The sequence below is a fragment of the Vicugna pacos genome, chromosome 31, assembly GCF_048564905.1.
Source record: "Vicugna pacos chromosome 31, VicPac4, whole genome shotgun sequence".
Classification (NCBI taxonomy): Eukaryota; Metazoa; Chordata; class Mammalia; order Artiodactyla; family Camelidae; genus Vicugna; species Vicugna pacos.
Genome location: NC_133017.1, coordinates 3,871,269 through 3,892,974, shown reverse-complemented (window position 1 = coordinate 3,892,974; position 21,706 = coordinate 3,871,269).

Sequence of the window (21,706 nt, the reverse complement as noted above, 5' to 3'; positions counted from 1 at the left end):
CCCAGGAGGGAATGTACTTTAAACACCTCCACTGCCCATAGAGAAGTACTCGCTATTACTTGGCTTTAGAGCTCAACCCCCACCTTCGCTCGCAGCCCGTCCTTGGAAAACACTCAGGGATGTCAACCTAAGGGATCCTATTAGATCCCAGATGCTGCTGTCAGTTGGAGGTGCCTCCCCACACTCAGGATACCAGAACACTTCTTCATATGTGTGATGGTGGTGGGGAAACAGAGTCCACGCATTTATCAAGGAGCACAGGTATTCCCAGGGTGTGGGTTTTTGGTTAATAACCTCCACATCCCATGGAGAAGTACGCGCAATTACTTGGATTTAGATCCCAACCCACACTTTCCCCCGCACTCCGTATCAGACAACCAAACAGGGAAGACAAGTTAAGCGATTTTATTAGAACCCAGGCCCTGCTGTCCGTTGGAGGAGCCTGCCCACTCTCAGGATATATGTGCAAGTGTTCGTGTGTGTGCTGGTGGTCTGGAAACAGACTATACGGATCTATATGGGGGCACAGGTGTTCTGAGGTTAGGGATGTAGTTTAAAAACCTCCACTAACCATAGAGAGGTACTCGCAAATACTTGGTTTTGGAGCCCAAACCACACTTTCCCCCGCACTCCCACATAGGCATACCATCAGGGAAGTCAAGCAAAGGGATTCCATTAGAACCCAGGCGCTGCTGTCAGTTGGAGGAACTTCCCTGCACTCGGGATTCTGGAACACATTCTTCTGTGTTGGGGAGTTGTGCAGCCCCACTCCGCCCAGATGAATGGGGGCAAATGTGTTCCCTTTAGGGAGAAGTCCTCTAAGTACTTCCTCATTCGATCAGGGGGCACACACTGCTACTTGGCCTCCAAGCCCAACCCCCAGCTTTCCCTCATATCCCGGACCAGGGAAACACTCGTATTACAAGCTAAGGGATTCTATTAGAACCCAGTCGCTGCTGTCATTATGAGGTGCCCCCCCACACTAAGGAATTCTGAAAGTCTTCGTGTGTGTTCTGGAGCTGGGAAAGAAAATCCACGCATATTTATGGGGGCACAGGTGTTTCAAAGTTGGGGATTTGGTTTAAAAAACTCCACTGCCCATAGAGGGGCACTCGCTAATCCTCTTCTTTAGAGCCCAACCCCCACATTCACTCACAGCCCGGCCTAGGTAAACACTCACGGAGGTCAAGCTAATGGATTCTATCAGACCCCAGCTGCTCCTGTCATTTGGAGGGAACTCCCCACATTCTGGATAGAAGAACACTTCCTCTTTTGTGTGCTGGTGGTGGGGAAACAGGTTCCAGGCATCTTTCAGGTGGCACATGTATTCCCACGTTGCTGGGTGTAGGTAAATTTTCTCAAATTCCCATGTAGATGCATTGGCAAATACTTGGTATTAGAGCTGAAACCCCACATTCCCCTGCACTGCAGCCTAGGCAAACCACCATTGAAGACAAGTTAAGGGATTCAAGTAGAACACAAGCGCTGCTGACATTTGGAAGAACTTCCCCACACTCAGGATCCCGGAACCCAACCTGTGTGGCGGGGAGATGTGGAGCCACAATCCAAGTAGATGAATGGGGTCACAAATGTTCCCCATTCGGGAAAAGTCCTCTAAATACTTTGACATTCCATCGGGAGACAGTTGCTGCTACTTGGCATCCAAGCCAAACTCCCAGCTTTCCCTCTCAGCCCGGCCTAGGAAAACACACAAGGAACACAAGCTTGTTATTCTATTAGAACCCAGGCACTGCTGTCACTTTTTGGAGCCTCCCCACAATCAGGATACCTGAGCACGTCTCCGTGTGTGTGCTGGAGGTCGGGAAACAGATTCCACGCATCTTTATGGGGGAACAGGTTTTCCAAGTTTGGGGAAGTAGTTTAAAACCCTCCACTGCCCACAGAGATGCACTCGCTAATATTTGGCTTTAGAGCCCTTCCCCCACCATCGCTCACTGCTAGGCCTAGGAAAACACTTAGGGAATTCAAGCTAAGGGATTCTATTAGGACTCAGGTGCTGCTGTCAGTTGGAGGAACCTCCCCAGTCTCAGAACACCAGAAAACTTCTTCGTTTGTGTGCTGGATGTAGGGAAACAAAGTCAAACATTATTCGGGGGGAACAGTTATTCCATGGTTTTGGGTTGTAAGTTAAACACCCACATCCCATGGATAGGCTCTCTCTAATAATTGGTTTAGAGCCCAAGCCCCACATTCGACCACTCTCCAGCCTAGGAATGCCATCAGGGAAGACAAGCTAAGGGATTCTATAAGAACCCAGGCGCTGCTGGCATTTGGAGTAGCCTCCCCACAATCAGGATACCTGAGCACGTTTACGTGTGTGTGCTGGAGGTGGGGAAACAGAGTCCACGCATCTTTATGGGGGCACAGGTGTTCCAAGATTGGGGAATTAGATTCAAACCCTCCAATACCCACAGAGATTCACTCGCTAATACTTGGCTTTAGAGCCCATCCCCCACCATCCCTCACTGCTAGGCTTAGGAAAACACTTAGGGAAGTCAAACTAAGGGATTCTATTAGAACCCAGGTGCTGCTGTCTGTTGGAGGAAGCTCCCGACATTCAGAACACCAGAAAACTTCTTCCTGTGTTTGCTGGAAGTGGGGAAACTTAGCACACGCATTTTTCAGGGGGCCCAGTGTTTCCATGGTTATGGGTTGTAGGTTAAACACCCACATCCCATGGATAGGCTCTCGCTAATACTTGGTTTAGAGCCCAATCCCAACTTTCCCCCGCACACCGGCCTTGGCAAGCCACCATGGAAGTCAATTTAAGGTATTGTATTAGAACCCAGGCGCTGCTGTTATTTGGAAGAACTTCCCCACAATCAAGATATCTGAACCAAATGTCGTGTATGTGCTGGAGGAGGGAAACAAAGTCCACGCATCTTTATGGTGGCACAGGTGTTCCCAGGTCGGTAATGTAGTTAAACACTTCCACTGCTCATAGAGAGGCACACGCTGTTACTTTTGTTTAGTGTCCAACCCCACCATCGCTCACAGCCCGGCCTATGGAAACACTCAGGGAATTCAAGCCAAGTGACTCTATTAGATCCCAGGTGCTGCTGTCAGTTGGAGGAACCTCCCCACACTCAGGATACCAGAAAAATACTTCATGTGTGTCCTGGAGGAGGGGAAACAAAGTCCACGTTTGTTTATTGGATCACAGGTGTTCCCAGGTTAGGGATGTAGGTAAACTCTTCCACTGCTCATAGAGAGGCACTCGCTATTACTTTGGTTTTGTGCCCAACCCCACCTTAACTCACATCGCGGCCATAGGAATCAATCAAGGATGTTAATCCAAGAGATTCTATTTGATCCCAGGTGCTGCTGTTTGTTTGAGGAGCCTCCCCACACTTAGGATAACAGAAAAGTTCTTCGTGTGTGTGCTGCAGATGGGGAAACAGATCTACACATCTTTCAAGGGGCACAGGTATTCACAGGTTGTGGATTGCAGTTTAAAGTCCTCCACATCCCATGGAGAGGCACACGATAGTACTTGTTTGTCGAGGCTGAACCCCTCATTACCCCGCACTCTGGCATAGACAAGTCATCATTGAAGGCAAAACTAGGGATTCTATTAGAACCCAGTCGCTGTTGTCAGTTGGAGAATCTTCCCCACACTCAGGATCTGAAATCCAGCCTTTAGTGTGGGGGATGTGTGGAGACCCACCCCATGCAGAAAAATGGTGCCACAGGTGTTCCACGTTAGGGAGAATTCCTCAAAATATTTCGTCAGTCCATTGGAGGCACTCGATGCTACTTGTGCCCCAATCCCAACCCCCAGCTTTCCCTCGCAGTCCGGCTTAGGGAAACACACAGGAAATACAAGCTAAGGGGTTTTTTTTGAACCCAGGCACTGCTGTCGTTTGGAAGATCTTCCCCACTCTCAGGATACCTGAACACATTTTCGTGTGTGTGCTGGAGGTGGTGAAAGTGTGTCCACGCATCTTCATGAGGACACAGGTGTTCTCAGGTTTGGATGTATTTTAAACACCTCCACTGAACATAGAGAGGCACAGGCTAATACTTAGCTTTAGAGCTCAACCCCACCTAGGCCCAGAGCCCGGCCTAGGAAAACACTGAAGGATGTCAAACATAGGGATTATGTTAGATCCCAGGTGCTGCTGTCAGTTGGAGGAGACTCCCCACACTCAGGATTCCAGAACACCACCTCGTGTGTGTGTTCTTGGTGGGGAAACATTGTCCTTGCATCTATCAGTGGGCACAGGTATTCCCAAATATTTGGCTGTAGGTTAAACCACTTCAAATCCCGTGGAGAGGCACTCAATAATACTTGGTTTTAGAGCCCAACCCTCACATTCCCCCGCTCTCCCGCCTAGGCTAGCCATCAGGGAAGACAATTATTGGATTGTATTAGAACCCAGGCCCTACTGTCAGTTTTAGGTGCCTCCCCACACTCAGGAATCCTCAACCCGTCTTCATGTGTGTGCAGGAGTTGGGGAAACAGAATCCACGCATTTTTGGGGGGGCACATTTGATCCAAGTTTGGGGATGTATTTTATACACCTCTACTGCCCATTGAGATTCTCTCGCTATTACTAGTGTTTAGTGCCCAACACCCACCTTCGCTCACAGCCTGGCCAATGGAAACACTCAGGGAAAGCAAGCCAAGTGATATTATAAGATCCCAGTTGCTGCTGTTATTTGGAGGGAGCTACCTACACTCAGTATACCAGTACTGTTCTTCGTGGGTTTGCTGGATGTGGGGAAAGAGAGACCACGCATTTATATGGGGGGCATGTGTTTAAATGTTAGGGATGTAGTTCTAAAAACCTCCATACCCATAGAGAGGCACTCGCTAAAACTTAGCTATAGAGACCAAACCCCACATTAGATCAAAGCCTGGCCTATATAAACACCCAGGGAACACAAGCTAAGGGATTCTAATAGAACCCAGGTGCTGCTGTCATTTCGAGTAGCCTCCCCATGCTCAGGATTCCAGAAAGCTTCTTCATGTGTGTGCTGTTGGTGGAGAAACTGTGTCCACGCATATTACAGGGAGCAAAGGTATTCCCTTGTTGGGGGTTGTTGGTTAAACACCTCCAATTCCCATGGAGAGGCACTCACTAATACTTGGATTTAGAGAACAAATCACACTTTGAACAGCACTCCAGCTAATGCAATCCATCAGGGAAGAGAAGCTTATGGATTCTACTAGAACACTGGCTCTGCTGTCAGATTGAGGAACTTTCCCACTCTCAGGATTCCGGAAGCTAGACTTGTGGGTGGGGATTTGTGTATCCGCACTTCACGTAGATGGATGTGGGCACAGGTGTTACTCTTTAGGGAGAATTCATTTAAATATTTCCTCAGTCCATCAGGGGGCACTCGCAACTATTTGGACTCAAAGCCCAACACCCAGCTTTCCCTCAGAGCCAGGTCTAGGGAAACACTAAGGAATTACAAGCTAAATTATACTATTAGAACCAAGTCGCTGCTGTCACTTGAAAGTGCCGGCCCACACTCAGGATACCTGAGCATGTCTTCGTGTGTGTGTTGGAAGTGGGGAAACAGAGTCCATGCATCTTTATGGGGGCACAGTTTTTCCCAGGTAGATGATGTAGTTTAAACCCCTTCACTGCCCATAGAGAGGCACTCGCTAACACTTGGCCTTAGAGCCCAACCCCAACATTCACTAACACCGCGGCCTAGGAAACACAGAGGGAAATCAACCTAAGAGATACATTAGATCCCTCGTCCTGGTGTCATTTGGAGGAGCCTCAACAAAATCAGTACACCAGAACACTTCTTCGTGTGTGTACAGAAAACAGGGAAACAGATCCCATGCAACTTTAAATGGATACAGGTATTCCCAGGATGAGGGTTGTAGGTTAAACACCTCCACTTCCCAAGGAGAGGCTCTCGCTAGTATTTGGATTTAGAGCCCACAGTCCACTTTTCCCCGCACTCCAGTCTAGGCAAACCTTCAGAGAGGAAAAGCTAAGGGATACTTTTAAAACACAGGAGCTGCTGTCAGTTGGAGTAATTTCGCCACACTCAGGATTCTGGAAACCCGCCTTGTGTGGAGGTGTGTGGAGCCAAATTTCACACCCATGAACGGATGCACAGGTGTTCCCCGATAGGGAGAAGTCCTCTAAGTACTTAATCAGTCTATTGGGGGACACTAGCGGCTACTTGGGCTCTAAGCCCAACCCCCAGCATTCCCTTGCTGCCCGGACTAAGGAAACACTCAGGGAATGCAAACTAAGGGATTCTATTAAAACCCGGGCCCTGCTCTCTGTTGGAGGATTCTTCCAAAATCATGATATTGAACACGTCTTCGTGTGTGTGCTTTTGGTGGAGAAACAGAGTCCACGCATATTTCAGGGGGCACAGGTACTCACTTGTTGGAGGTTGTTGGTTAAACAACTCCACTTCCCATGGAGAGGCACTCACTAATACTTGGATTTAGAGAACAAATTCAATTTGAACCACACTCCGTCTTATGATATCCATCAGGGAAGAGAAGCTTAAGGATTCTACTAGATCACTGGCACTGCTGTCAGTAGGAGGAACTTTCCCACTCTCAGGATTCTGGAATACAGACTTGTGGGAGGTGGATTTGTGTATCCCCACTCCACGTAGTTGGATGTGGGCACAGGTGTTCCCCTTTAGGGAGAATTCATCTAAATACTTCCTCAGTCCATCAGGGGGCACTCGATATTTGGCCTGAAAGCCCAACCCCCAGCTTTCCCTCAGAGCCAGTCCTAGGGCAACACTGAGGGATTACAAGCTAAGGGATTCTATTAGAACCCAGGCGCTGCTGTCACTTGAAATTGCCGGCCCACACTCAGGATACCTGAGCACGTCTTCGTGTGTGTGTTGGAAGTGGGGAAACAGAGTTCATGCATCTTTATGGGGGCACAGATTTTCCCAGGTAGTTGATGTAGTTTAAACACCTTCACTGCACATAGAAAGGCACTGGCTATTACTTGGTTTTCGAGCCCATCCCCCACTTTCGCTGAAAGCCCGGCCTAGGAGAACACTCAAGGAAGTCAAGCTAAGGAATTCTATTAAATCTCTGGTGCTGCTGTTAGTCGGAGGAGCCTCCCCACAATCAGGAAAACAGAACACTTTTTCGCACATGTGATGGAGGTGTGGAAACAGAGTCCACGCATTTTTATTGGGGCACAGGTATTAGTAGGTTGGAGGATGTAGGTTAAACACCTCCACATCCCATGGATAGGCTTTCGCTAATACTTCGTTTTAGAGCCCAACCTACAATTTCCCCCGCACTCCTGTCAAGGCAAGCCATCAGGGAATACAAGCTAAGGGATTGTATTGAACCCAGGTGCTGCTATCACTTGGAGGAACTACACAACACTCAGGACTCCGGAGACACTCTTGTGTGAGGGGGAGGTGTGCAGCCCCAATGCACGCAGATGAATGGTGACACAGGTGTTCCATGGTAGGGGAGTTCCCTAAGTACTTCCTCAGTCAATCGGTTGGCACAAGCTGCTACTTGGCCTTCAAGCCCAACCCCCAGCTTTCCCTCGCAGCCCGGACTAGGGAAACACTCAGGGAATACAAGGTGAGTTATTCTTTTAGAACGCAGGCGCTGCTCTCATTTGGAGGATCTTCCACACACTCAGGATACCTGAAGAAGTCTTTGTTTGTGTGCTGGTTTTGGGGATACATATTCCACGCAACTTAATGGGGGCACAGGTGTTCCCAGGGTGGAAAAGTACTTTAAAAACCTCCACGGCCCATAGAGAGGCATTCGCTATTACTTGGCTTTATAGCCCAACCCACACTTTCGCTTCCAGCCCTTTCTTGGAAAACATTCAGGGAAATCATCCTAAGGGATCCTATTAGATCCGAAATGCTGCTGTCACTTGGAAGTGCCTCTTCACTCTCACGATACCAGAACACTTCTTCATGTGTGTGCTGGAGGTGGGGAAATAGAGTCCACGCATTTTTCAAGGAGCACAGTTATTCCCAGGTTCTGGGTTTTTGGTTAATAACCTCCACATCCCATGGAGAAGCACTCGCTAATACTTGGTTTTAGAGCCCAACCCCCACTTTCCCCCGCACTCCGTATCAGGCAACCAAGCAGGGAAGACAAGTTAAGTGATTCTATTAGAACCCAGGCCCTGCTGTCAGTTGGAGGAGGCTGCCCACCCTCAGGATAACTTTGCAAGTGTTCGTGTGTGTGCTGAAGGTCTGGAAACAGACTCCCAGGTTAGGGATGTAGTTTAACACCTCCACAATCCATACAGAGGTACTCGCAAATATTTGGTTTTGGAGCCCAAACCACACTTTCCCCCGCACTCCCGCCAAGGGATACCATCTGGGTAGACAGCAAAGGGATTCAATTAGAACCCAGGCGCTGCTGTCAGTTGGAGGAACTTCTCTGCACTCAGTATTCCGGAACACATTCTTGTGTGTTGGGGAGTTGTGCAGCCCCACTACACCCAGATGAATGGGGGCAAATTGTTCCCTTTCTTAGGACTTAGAAGTCCTCTAAGTACTTCCTCAGTAGATCATGGGGCACACACTGCTACTTGGTCTCCAAGCCCAACCCCCAGCTTTCCCTCACATCCCAGACCAGGGAAACACTCGTATTACAATTTAAGGTATTCTATTAGAACCCAGGCACTGCTGTCATTTTGAGGAGCTCCCCGACAATAAGGATCTCTGAAAGTTTTCGTGTGTGTTCTGGAGCTGGGAAAGACATTCCACGAATATTTATGGGGGCACAGGTGTTCCAAAGTTGGGGATTTGGTTTAAACACCTCCACTGCCCAAGGAAGGGCACTCGCTAATCCTTGTCTTAAAAGCCCAACCCCCACATTCACTCACAGCCAGGCCTAGGTAAACACTCAAGGAAGTCAAGGTAATGGATAATAGTAGACCCCAGGGGCTGCTGTTATTTGGTGGAAAATCCCTACATTCAGGATACAAGAGCACTTCCTCGTTTGTGTGCTGGATTTGGGGAAATAGATTCCAGGCATCTTTCAGGTGGCACTTGTATTCCCACGTTCCTGGTTGTAGGTAAAATTTCTCAACTTCCCATGTAGATGCATTGGCTAATACTTGGTATTAGAGCCGAAACCCCACATTCCCCTGCACTCCAGCCTAGGTAAACAATCAGGGAATGTAAGCTAAGGGATTCAAGTAGAACACAAGCGCTGCTGAGAGTTGGAGGAACTTCCCCACACTCAGGATTCTGGAACAGAACTCTGTGTGGTGGGGATATGTGGAGCCACAATCCAAGTAGATGAATGGTGTCAAAATTGTTCCCCATTATGGAGAAGTCCTCTAAACAATTCCCCATTCCATCGGGGTGCAGTTCCTGCTACTTGTCCTACAAGCCAAATCCCCAGGTTTCCCTCTCAGCCCGGCCTAGGGAAACACTCAAGGAATACAAGCTAATGGATCTTATTAGAACCCAGGCACTGCTGTCGTTTGGAGGAGCCTCCCCACAATCAGGATACCTGAGCACTTCTCCGTGTGTGTGCTGGTGGTGGGGAAACAGAGTCCACGCATCTTTATGGGGACACTTTTGTTCCCAGGTTGGGGATATACTTTAACCCCCTCCAATGCCAAAATTAAGGAACTCGCTATTATTTGGTTTTAGAGCACAACCATCAACTTCGCTCACAACCCGGCCAAGGAAAATACTCATGGAAGTCAACCAAATGGATCCAATTAGTTCCCAGGTGCTTCTGTCATTTGCAGGAGCCTCCCCACACTCATGATACCAGAAAACTTCATGTGTCTGCTGCAGGTGGGGAAACAAAGCACACCCATTTTTCAGGGGCACAGTTATTCCCAGGTTGTGGGTTGTAGGTTAAACATCTCCACTTCTCATGGGGATGCAATCACTGATACTTGGATTTAGAGCCCAAATCCAACTTTCAAACACACTCTGGCCTAGGCAAACCATCAGGGAATACAAGCAGAGGGATTCTATTTAAACCAAGACGCTGATGTCACTTGGAGTAACTACCCCACCCTCAGGATTCTGAAACCCATCCTTGTGTGTTGGGGAGATGTGGAGTCCCAATCCACGCAGATGAAAGTGTGCTCATTTGCTTGCCTTTAAGGAGAATTCCTCTAAGAACTTCCTCAGTCCATCGGGGGGTTCTCGCTGCTACTTGGCCTCTAAGCCCATCCCCCAGCTTTCCCTCATGGCCTGGCCGAAAGAAACACTCAGGGAACAGAAGCAAAGGGATTCTAATAGAACCCAGGTGCTACTATCATTTGGAGTAGCCTCCCCATGCTCAGGATTCTAGAAAGCTTCATCGTGTGTGTGCTGTATTTGGAGAAACAGAGTCCATGCATATTTCAGGGGGCACAGGTATTACCTTGTTGGGGGTTGTTGGTTAAAAACCTCCAATTCCAATGAGGAGGCACTCACTAATACTTGGATTTAGAGACCAAATCCCACTTTGTACCTCACTCCGGCATATGCAATCCATCAGGGAAGAGAAGCTACAATATTCTACTAGAACCCTGACACTGCAGAAACATTTGCACAAACTTCCCCACTCTAAGGATTCGGAAACCAGTCTTTTGGGGGGGGGATTTGTGTATAACCTGTCAACGTAGTTGGATGTGGGCCCAGGTGTTCCCCTTATGGAAGAATTCATCTAAATACTTCCTCAGTCCATCAGAGGCACTCGCTACTATTTGGCCTTAAAACCCAACCCCCAGCTTTCCCTCAGAGCCAGGCCTAGGGAATCACTCAGGGATTACAACCTAAGGGATACTATTAGAACCCAGGCGCTACTGTCACTTGAAAGTGCCGGCCCACACTCAGGATACCTGAACACGTCTTCGTGTGTGTGTTGGAAGTGCGGAAACAGAGTCCATGCATCTTTATGGGGGCACAGTTTTTACCAGGTAGATGATGTGGTTTAAACACCTTCACATCCCATAGAGAGGCACTGGCTATTACTTGGCTTAAGAGCTCATCCACCACCATCGTTCATTGCTAGTCCTAGGAAAACTCGTTGGGAAGTCAAGGTAAGAGATCTATTAGAACCCAGGTGCTGATGTCAGTTGGAGGAACCTCCCCACACTCAGAACACAGAACAATTCTTCGTGTGTGTGCTGTTGGTGTGGAAACACAGCACACGTATTTTTCAGGGGGCACAGTTATAACATTGTTCTGGATTGTAGGTTAAACACCCACATTCCATGGATAGGCTCTCGCTAATACTTGGTTTAGAGCCCAATCCCAACTTTCCCCCACACACCGGCCTTGGCAATCCATCATGGAAGACAAGTTAAGGTATTGTATTAGAACCCAGGAGCTGCTGTTAGTTGGAACAACCTCCCCACACTCAAGACATCTGAACCCGATGTCGAGTGTGTGCTGGAGGAGGGAAACATAGTCCACGCATATTTATGGGGGCACAGTTTTCCCGGATTGGGGCTGTAGTTTAAATACCTCCACTGCCCATAGAGATGCCCTTGCTATTACTTGTCTTTATGCCCAAACCCCACTTTTGCTCACAACCCGGCCTAGTAAAACAGTCAAAATTTTAAGCTAAGGGACTCTTGTTGTTCCCAAGTGCTGCTGTCAGTTAGAGGAGCCTTCCCACAATCAGGATACCAGAAGACTTCTTCGTGTGTTTGCTAGTGTTGGGGAAACAGAGTCCACGCATCTTTCTTGGGGCACAGGTATTCCCAGGTTGGTTGTTGCCTATTAAACACCACCAGTTCCTATGGAGAGGCACTAGATAATACTTGGTTTTAGAGCCCAAATCCCACTTCCCCCTGCACTCTGACCTAGGCTAACTATCAGGGAAGCCTAGCTAAAGGATTCTACCAGAACCCAGGCCCTGCTTTCAGTTGGAGGAAGTTCCACACACTCAGGATTCCGGAACTAAGCCTTGAGTGGGGGGGAAATGTGGGGCCCCACACCACAGATTTATGTGGGCACAGGTGTTCCCCATTAGGGAGAAGTCCTCTTGGTAGCTCTTGAGTCAATTAGGGGACGCTCGCTGCTACTTGGCCTCCAAGCCCAGCCCATGGCTTTCCCTCGCAGCCAGGCCTAGGGAAACACAGTGAACACAAGGTAAGGTATTCTATTAGAACCCAGGCACTGCTGTCAGTTGCAGCAGCCTCCCCACACTCAGGATACCTGAACAGGCCTTCGTGTGTGTCCTGGATTTGGTGAAAGAGTGTCCAATAAACTTTATGGGGGCCAGGTGTTCCCAGGTAGGGGATGTAGTTTAAACATCTTCACAGTCCATAGATTGGTTCTCGCAAATACTTGGCTTTAGAGCCCGACCTCCACCTTCGCTCCAAGACCGGCATATGATAACACTCAGGGAGGTCAACATTTGGGCTTCTATTAGATACCAGTTGCTGCTGTCATTTGGAGGAGCCACCCACACTCAGAAAACAAAACAGTTCTTCGTGTGTGTGCTGGAGGAGTGGAAAGAGAGACCACGCAGCTTTCAGGGCGCACAGATATTCTCAGGTTGGTGGTTGCAGGAAAAACACCTCCTATTCCCATGGAGTGGAAATCGATAATACTTGGTTTTAGAGCCCAAACCCACTTTCCTTCGCACTCCGGCCTAGGCAAACGATCAGGGAAAATAAGATAAGTGATTCTATTACAGCCCATGCACTGCTGTCAGTTGGAGGATCTTCCTTACACTCAGGATTCCGGAACCCAGCCTTCTGTGTGGGGGATTTGTGGAGCGCTAATCCACGCAGATGAATGCGGGCACAGGTGTTCCCAGTTGGGAGAAGTCCTCTAAATACTTTCTCAGTCCATCAGGGGGCACTCGCTTCTACTTGACTTCCAAGCCCAACCCGCAGCTTTCCCACGCATTCCGGCCTAGGGTAACACTCCGGGAATGCAAGCTAAGTGATTCTATTTGAACCCAGGGATCTGCTGTCCGTTGGAAGAGCCTCCCCTCACTCCGGATACTTGAACACGTCTTTGTGTGTGTGCTGGTTTGGGAAAACAGAGTCCACGCATCTTTTTTGGGTCACAGGTTTTTCCAGGTTTGGGATGTTGTTTAAACACCTCATTGCCCATAGAGAGGCACTCACTAATACTAGGATTTAGAGCCCAACCCCCAAATTCGCTCACAGCCCGGCTTGGAAAAACACTCTAGGAAGTGAACAAATGGATTCTACTAGATCCCAGGTGCTGCTGGCACTTGGAGGAGCCACCCAACACTGAGAATATCAGAACCCTTCTTCATGTGTGTGCTGGATTTGGGGAAGTATAGTCCACTCATATTTCAGTGGGCTTATATATTCCCAGGTTGGGGGTTGTAGGTAAACGACTCCACATCTCATGGAGAAGCACTCCATAATACTTGGATTTAAAGCCCAAACCCCACTTTCTCCCGCACTCCGGCCTAGGCATGACATCAGGGAGGACAAGGTAAGGGATACTATTACAACCAAGGCGCTGCTGTCATTTGGAAGAGCCTCCCCTCAGTCAGGATAACTAGAAAAGTCTGTGTGTTGTACTGGACGTGGGGAAATAGAGTCCACGCATATTTATGGGGGCAGAGTTGTTCACAGTTTAGGGATGTTATTTAACACCTATAATGCCCATAGTGTTGCACTTGATAATACTTGGATTTAGAGCCCAACTCCCACGATAGCTCACAGCACGGCCAAGGAAGACACTCAGGGAAGTCAACCTGAGGGACAATTTAATATCCCAGGTGCTGCTGTAAGTTGGGGGATCCTCCCCACACTCAAGACACGAGAACACTTCTTCGTCAGTGTGCTGGAGGTGGGAAAACAGAGACCACGCATATTTCATTGGGCACAGGTATTTACAGATTGGTGTTTGTAGGTAAAACACCTGCATAGCACATGAAGAGGAACTCGCTAATACTTGGTTTAAGAGCCCAAATCTCAGTTACCCCCCTCCCTCTGGCCCAGGCAATCCATCAGTGACGTCAAGCTAAGGGAATCTATTAGAATTCAAGGAATGCTGTCAGTTGGAGGAACTTCCCCCACTCAGGATTCCAGAAGCAACCTTGTGTGTGGAGGAAATGTGGAGCCCCAATTCACGCAGTTGAATAGGGGCACAGGTGTTCCCCGTTAGGGAGAAGTCCTCTAAGTACTTCCTCAGTACATCGGGGGGCACCCGAAGCTACATGGAGTCCATGCCCAACCCTCAGCTTTTCCTGATATCCTGGCCTAGGGGAAAATTCAGGGAATACAAGCTAAGGGATTTTATTAGATCTCAGGAGCTGCTGTCTGTTGGAGGAATTTCCCCACATTCAGGATACATGAGCATGTCTTCCTGTGTGTGCTGGAGGTGGGGATACAGATTCTACTCATCTTTATGTGGTCACAGGTGTTCCCAGGTTGAGGATGTAGTTTAAACAACTCCACATCCCATAGAGTGGCCCTCGCTAATACTTGGCTTTAGAGCCCAATCTCCACATTCGCTCACTGACCGGCTTGGGCAAACACATAGGGAAGCCAACGTAAGGGAAATTTAAGATCCCAGGTTCTGCTGTGATTTGGAGGAGCCTCCCCACACTCAAGACAACAGAACACTTTTCCGTGTGTCTGCTGGAAGTGGGGAAACAGAGTTCAGGCATGTTTCAGGGGCCACTGGTATTCCCAGCTTATGGGTTGTTGGTTAAACACCTCCAATTCCCATGCAGAGCCACTCGCTAATACTCGGTTTTAGAGCCCAACCCCTACTTTCCCCCGCACTCTGGCCTAGGCAAATCATTCTTGAAGACATGCTAAGGGATTGTATTTTAATCCAGGCACTGCTGTCACTTTAAAGAACTTCCCCACCCTCAGGATTCCAGAACACAGCCTTGTGTTTGGGAAAGTAGTGGAGCCCCAGTCCATGCAGATGAATGGGGGCACAGGTGTTCCCTGTTAGGGACAAGTCCTCTACGTTCTTCGTCAGTCCTTCAGGGGGCACTCGCTGCTTCTTGTCCTCAAAGCCCAACCCATAACTTTCCCTTGCCACCCGGCCTAAGGAAAGAGTAATACAATACAAGATAGAGCATTTAATTAGAACCCAGGCACTGCTGTCAGTTGGAGGAGCCTCCCCACACTCAGGATAACTTAACACTTCTTCGTTACTGTGCTGTAGGTGGGGAAACAGAGTACACGCATTTTTCAGGGGGCACAGGTGTTAACCGTTTGGGGATTGTATGTAAAACACTTCCAAATCCCATTGAGAGGCACTCGCTAACATTGGGTTTTAGAGGCCACCACCACTATCCCCCGGGCCCCGGCCAAGGCAAGTAATCAGGGAAAACCAGCTAAGGAATTCTATTAGAATCCAGGCACTGCTGTCAGTTGGAGGAGCCTGCCCACACTAAGGATAGCAGAACAACTCTCGGTTTGTGTTCTGAAGTTGGGGTAATATTGTCCTCGCATCATACAGGGGGCAAAGGTATTTCCAGGTTGTGGTATGTAAGTTAAAATCCTCCACATCAAATGGAGAGGCACTCGTTAATACTTGGCTTAAGAGCCCAAACCCCAATTTACCCCGCATTCCGTTCTAGGCAAAGCATCAGGAAAACCAAGCTAATGGATTCAATTTGAGGCCAGTAGCTGCTGTCAGTTAGAGGATCTTCCACAAACTCAGGAATTCTGAACGCAGCTGTATGTTGGGGGGGTTTTGGAGCCCCAGTCCATGCAGATGAATGGGGGTGCAGGTGTTCCCAGTAGGGGGATCTCCTCTTAGTACTACTTCATTCCATCAGGGGGCACTCGCCCTACTTGCCTTCGAAGCCCAACCTGTAACTCTCCCTCGCTGCCCGGCCTAGGGAAACACTCAGGGAATACAAGCTAAGGGATTCTATTCGATCCCAGGAGCTGCTGTCCTTTGGAGGATCCTCCCCACACTCAGGAAGCCAGAACACGTCTTCGTGTGTGTGATGGAGGTGGGGAAAGAGATTCCACACATATTTATGGGGGCACAGGTGTTCCCAGGTTGGGGATTTAGGATAAAAAACTCCACAGCCCATACAAAGCCACTCGCAAATACTTGGCTTTAGAGCACTACCCCCACTTTCGCTCAAAGCCCACCAAAGGGAATCAGTCAGGGAAGTCAACCTAAGGATCCTGTAGGATCCCAGGTTCTGCTGTGATTTGTAGGAGCCTCCCCACACTCAAGATAACAGAACACTTTTCCGTGTGTCTGCTGGAAGTGGGGAAACAGAGTTCAGGCATATTTCAGGGGCCACTAGTATTCCCAGTTTGGGGGTTTTTGGTTTAACAACTCCACTCACCATGCAGAGGCACTCGCTAATACTCGGATTTAGAGCCCAACCCCTACTTTCCCCCGCACTCTGGCCTAGGCAAACAATCAGGGAAGTCATGCTAAGGGATTCTATTTTAATCCAGGCTCTGCTGTCTGTTGGAAGAATTTCCCCACTCTCAGGATTCCAGAATACAGCCTTGTGGATAGGGAAGTAGTGGAGAACTAGTCCACACAGATGAATGGGGGCACAGGTGTTCCCGGTTAGGGACAAGTCCTCTAAGTTCTTCATCAGTCCTTCAGGCGGCACTCGCTGCTACTTGTCCTCAAAGCCCAACCCCTATCATTCCCTTGCCACCCGGCCTAGGGAAACAGTAATTCAACAAAAGTTAAAGCATTTAATTAGAACCCAGGCGCTGCTGTCAGTTGGAGGAGCCTCCCCACGCTCAGGATAACTTTACACTTCTTCGTGACTGTGTTAGTGTTGGGGAAACCCAGTCCACGCATCTTTCAGGGGGCACAGGTTTTAACCGGTTGGGGGTTGTATGTTAAACCCTTCCACATCCCATTGAGAGGCACTCGCTCATATTGGTTTTTAGAGGCCACCCCTACTATCCCAGATACCCCAGCCAAGGCAAGTCATCAGGGAAAACCAGCTAAGGAATTCTATTAGAAGCCAGGCACTGCTGTCATTTGGAGGAGCCTCCCCACACTTAGGATAGCAGAAAACCTCTCCTTGTGTGTGTTGAAGTTGGGGTAAAATTGTCCTCGCATCTTACAGGGGGCAAAGGTCTTCCCAGGTTGTGGCATGTAGGATAAAGATCTCCTCATCAAATGGATAGGCACTCGCTAATACTTGGCTTAGGAGCCCAAACCCCAAATTACCCCGCACTCCTTTCTAGGCAAAGCAACAGGGAAACCAAGCTAAATGATTCAATTTGAGGCCAGTAGCTGCTATCAGCTGGAGGATCTTCCACAAACTCAGGAATTCTGAATGCAGCCTTTTGTTGGGGGGGTTTTGGAGCCCCACTCCACGCAGATGAATAGGGGTGCAGGTGTTCCCCGTAGGGGGAACTCCTCTTAGTATTACTTCAGTCCATCAGTGGGCACTTGCTGCTACTTCCCCTTGAAGCCCAACCTGTAACTCTCCTTCGCTGCCCGGCCTAGGGAAACACTCAGGGAATACCAGCTAAGGGATTCTATTCGAACCCTGGAGCTGCTGTCCTTTGGAGGATCCTCCCCACACTCAGGAAGCCAGAACACGTCTTCGTGTGTGTGCTGGAGGTGGGGAAACAGACTCCACGCATCTTTATGGGGGCACAGGTGTTCCCAGGTTGGGGATTTAGGATAAAAAGCTCCACAGCCCATACAAAGCCACTCGCTAATACTTGGCTTTAGAGCACAACCCCCACTGTTGCTCAAAGCCCACCCAAGGGAATCAGTCAGGGAAGCCAACCTAAGGGATACTTTTAGATCCCAGGTTCTGCTGTGATTTGTAGGAGCCTCCCCACACTCAAGATAACAGAACACTTTTCCGTGTGTCTGCTGGAAGTGGGGAAACAGAGTTCAGTCATATTTCAGGGGCCACTGGTATTCCCCGTTTGGGGGTTTTTGGTTTAACACCTCCACCCACCATGCAGAGGCACTCGCTAATACTCGGTTTTAGAGCCCAACCCCTACTTTCCCCCGCACTCTGGCCTAGGCAAACAATCAGGGAAGTCATGCTAAGGGATTCTATTTAATCCAGGCTCTGCTGTCAGATGGAAGAACTTCCCCACTCTCAGGATTCCAGAACACAGCCTTGTGGATGGGGAAGTAGTGGAGAACCAGTCCACGCAGATGAATGGGGCACAGGTGTTCCCGGTTAGGGACAAGTCCTCTAAGTTCTTCGTCAGTCCTTCAAGGGGCACTCGCTGCTACTTGTCCTCAAAGCCCAACCCCTATCTTTCCCTTGCCACCCGGCCTAGGGGAACAGTAAGTCAATATAAGTTAAAGCATTTAATTAGAACCCAGGCGCTGCTGTCAGTTGGAGGAGCCTCCCCACACTCAGGATAACTTTACACTTCTTCGTGACTGTGCTGGTGGTGGGGAAACCCAGTCCACGCATCTTTCAGGGGGCACAGGATTTAACCGGTTGGGGGTTGTATGTTAAACCCTTCCACATCCCATTGAGAGTCACTCGCTAATATTGGTTTTTAGAGGCCACCCCTACTATCCCCCGTACCCCGGCCAAGGCAAGTCATCAGGGAAAACCAGCTAAGGAATTCTATTAGAAGCCAGGCACTGCTGTCATGTGGAGGAGCCTCCCCACACTCAGGATAACTTAACACGTCTTCTTGTTTGTGCTGGGGGTGGGGAAAGGGACTCCACGAATCTTTATGGGGACACAGGTGTTCCCAGGTTAGGGATGTAGGATACACACCTCCACAGCCTGTACAAAGGCACTCGCTAATACTTGGCTTTAGAGAACAACCCCCACATTTGCTCAAAGAACATCCAAGGAAATCAGTCAGGGAAGTCAATCTAAGGGATACTATTAGATCCCAGTTGCTGCTGTCAGTTGGAGATTCCTCCCCACACTCAGGATACCAGAACAATGCTTTGTGTGTGTGCTCTAGGTTAGGAAAAAGAGTCCACTCATATTTCTTGGAGCACCGGTATTCCCAGGATAGGGTTTGTATTTAAAGACGTGTCCATTTTCCATACACAGGCACTCAATAATACTTTTTTGAGGAGTCAAAAGCCCACTCTTCTCCTCCCTCTGGTCTTGGCAAACCATCAGGGAATACAAGCTAAGGGATTCTTTTAGTACCCAGGCACTGCTGTCAGTTGGAGGAACTTCCACACACTTCGGATTCCGGGACACAACCTTGTGTGTGGGGGAATTGCAGAGCCCCAATCCACGCAGATGAATGGGGGCTCAGGTGTTCTCCATTTGGGAGATTTCCTCTAAGTAATTCTTCAGTCTGTCAGGGGGCACTCCATGCTAATTGGCCATCAAGCCTAACCCCCAAATTTTCCTCTCAGCCTGGCCTTGGTAAACACTCAGTGAATACAAGCTAAGGGATTCTATTAGAACCCAGGTGCTGCTGTCAGTTGGAGGAGCCTTCCCACATTCAGGATACCAGAAGAATTCTTCGTGCATTTGCTGGAAGTGGGGAAAAGGGTCCACGAAATTTTCAAGGGGCACAGGTATTCCCAGGTTGGGATTTGTAGGATAAACACCTCCAAATTCCTTGGAGAGGCACTCGTTATTTCTTGGTTTTAGAACCCATACCACACTTTCCCCCGCACTGCGGCCTAGGCAAACAATCATGTAAGACAAGCTATGGAATTCTATTACAGCCCAGGCGCTGCTGTTAGTTGCAGGGTCCTCTGTACACTGAGGATTCCGAAAACTAGAATTCAGTGTGGCGGAATTGTGGAGCCCCAATCCACGCAGATGAAGGGGGGAAGAGGTTTTCCCTGTTAGGGAGAAGTCCTCTAAATATTTCCTCAGTCCATCGGGGGGCACTCGCATCTACTCGACTCCCTAAACGAAAGCCCCAGCTTTCCCACGCAGCCCGGGTTAGGGAAACACTCAGGGAATACAAGCTAAGGGATTTTATTAGGACCCAGGGGCTGCTGTCAGATGGAGGAGCCTCCCCTCACTCAGGATACCTGAACACGTCTTCGTGTGTGTCCTGGAGGTGGAGAAACAGAGTCCACGCATATTTTTTGGGTCACAGTTGTTTCCAGGATTGGGATGTTGTTTAAACACCTCATTGCCCATAGAGAGGCACTCGCTAATACTTGGATTTAGACCCCAACCCCCACCTTCGCTCACAGCCCGGCATGGAAAACACTCAAGGAAGTCAAGCAAAGGGATTCTACTAGATCCCAGGATCTGCTGTCACTTTGAGGAGTCACCCAACACAGAGGATATCAGAACTCTTCTTCATGTGTGTGCTGGAAGTGGGGAAGCAGAGTCCACACATATTTCAGGAGGCTTAGGTATTCCCAGGTTGGGGGTTGTAGGTAAATGACTCCACATCTCATGAGAAGCACTCCATAATACTTGGATTTAGAGCCCAAACCACACTTTCTCCCGCACTCCGGCCTAGGCATGCCATCAGGGAAGACAAGGTAAGAGATACTAATAGAACCCTGGCGCTGGTGTCATTTGGAAGAGCCTCCCCTCAATCAGGATACCTGAAAAAGTCTGTGCGTTGTACTGGATGTGGGGAAATAGAGTCCACGCAAATTTATGCGGGCAGAGTTGTTCACAGTTTAGGGATGTTGTTTAACACCTATAATGCCCATAGAGATGCACTTGATAATACAAGGTTTTAGAGCACAACCCCCACCATTGCTCACAGCACGGCCTAGGAACACACTCAGGGAAGTCAAGCTGAGGGATACTTTAATATCCCAGATGCTGCTGTAAGCTGGAGGATCCTCACCACACTCAAGACATGAGAACTCTTCTTCATCAGTGTGCCGGAGGTTGGAAAAGAGAGTCCATGCATATTTCATTGGGCACAGGTATTCACAGTTAGGGGGTTGTAGGAAAAACACCTGCATAGCACATGGAGAGGATTTCGCTAATACTTGTTTTAAGAGCCCAAACCTCACTTTCCCCCGCCCTCAGGCATAGGCAAATCATCAGTGAAGTCAAGCTAAGGGATTCTATTAGAACTCACGGAATGCTCTCAGTTGGAGGAACTTCCCCCACTCAGGATTCCAGAACCCAACTTTGTGTGTGGCAGGTGTGGATCCCCACCCCACGCAGATGAATGGGGGCACAGCTCTTCCCCGTTAGGGAGAAGCCCTTTAAGCACTTCCTCAGTCCATTTGTGAGCACTCGCGGCTAATTGAACTCCAAGACTAACCCCGAGATTCCCTCGCATCCCGGCCAAGGGATGTGCTTAGGTGATACAAGATAAAGGATTCTTTTAGAACCCAGGCGCTGCTGTCAGTTGGACGAACTTCCCCACTCTCAGGATTCCAGAACCCAACCTTGTGTGTGGAGGAAATTTGGAGCCCCACTTCACGCAGTTGAATAGGGGCACAGGTGTTCCCCTTTAGGGAGAATTCCTCTAAGTACTTCCTCAGTACATTGGGGGGCACTCGATGCTACTTGGATTCCATGCGCAACCCTCAGCTTTTCCTGATAGCCTGGCCTAGGGAAAAATTCAGGGAATACAAGCTAAGGGATTCTATTAGAACCCAGGCGCTGCTGTCTGTTGGAGGTGTTTCCCCACATTCCGGATTCCTGAACAACACTTCTTGTGTGGTCTGGAAGTTAGGTTAAAGATTCTACTCATCTTTTTGTGGGCACAGGTGTTCCCAGGTTGAGGATGTAGTTTAAACACCTCCACTTCCCATAGAGTGGCCCTCGCTAATACTTGGCTTTAGAGCCCAATCTCCACATTCGCTCACTGCACGGCTTGGGCAAACACTCAGGGAAGTCAACCTAAGGGATCCTATTAGATCCCAGGTTCTGCTGTGGTTTGTAGGA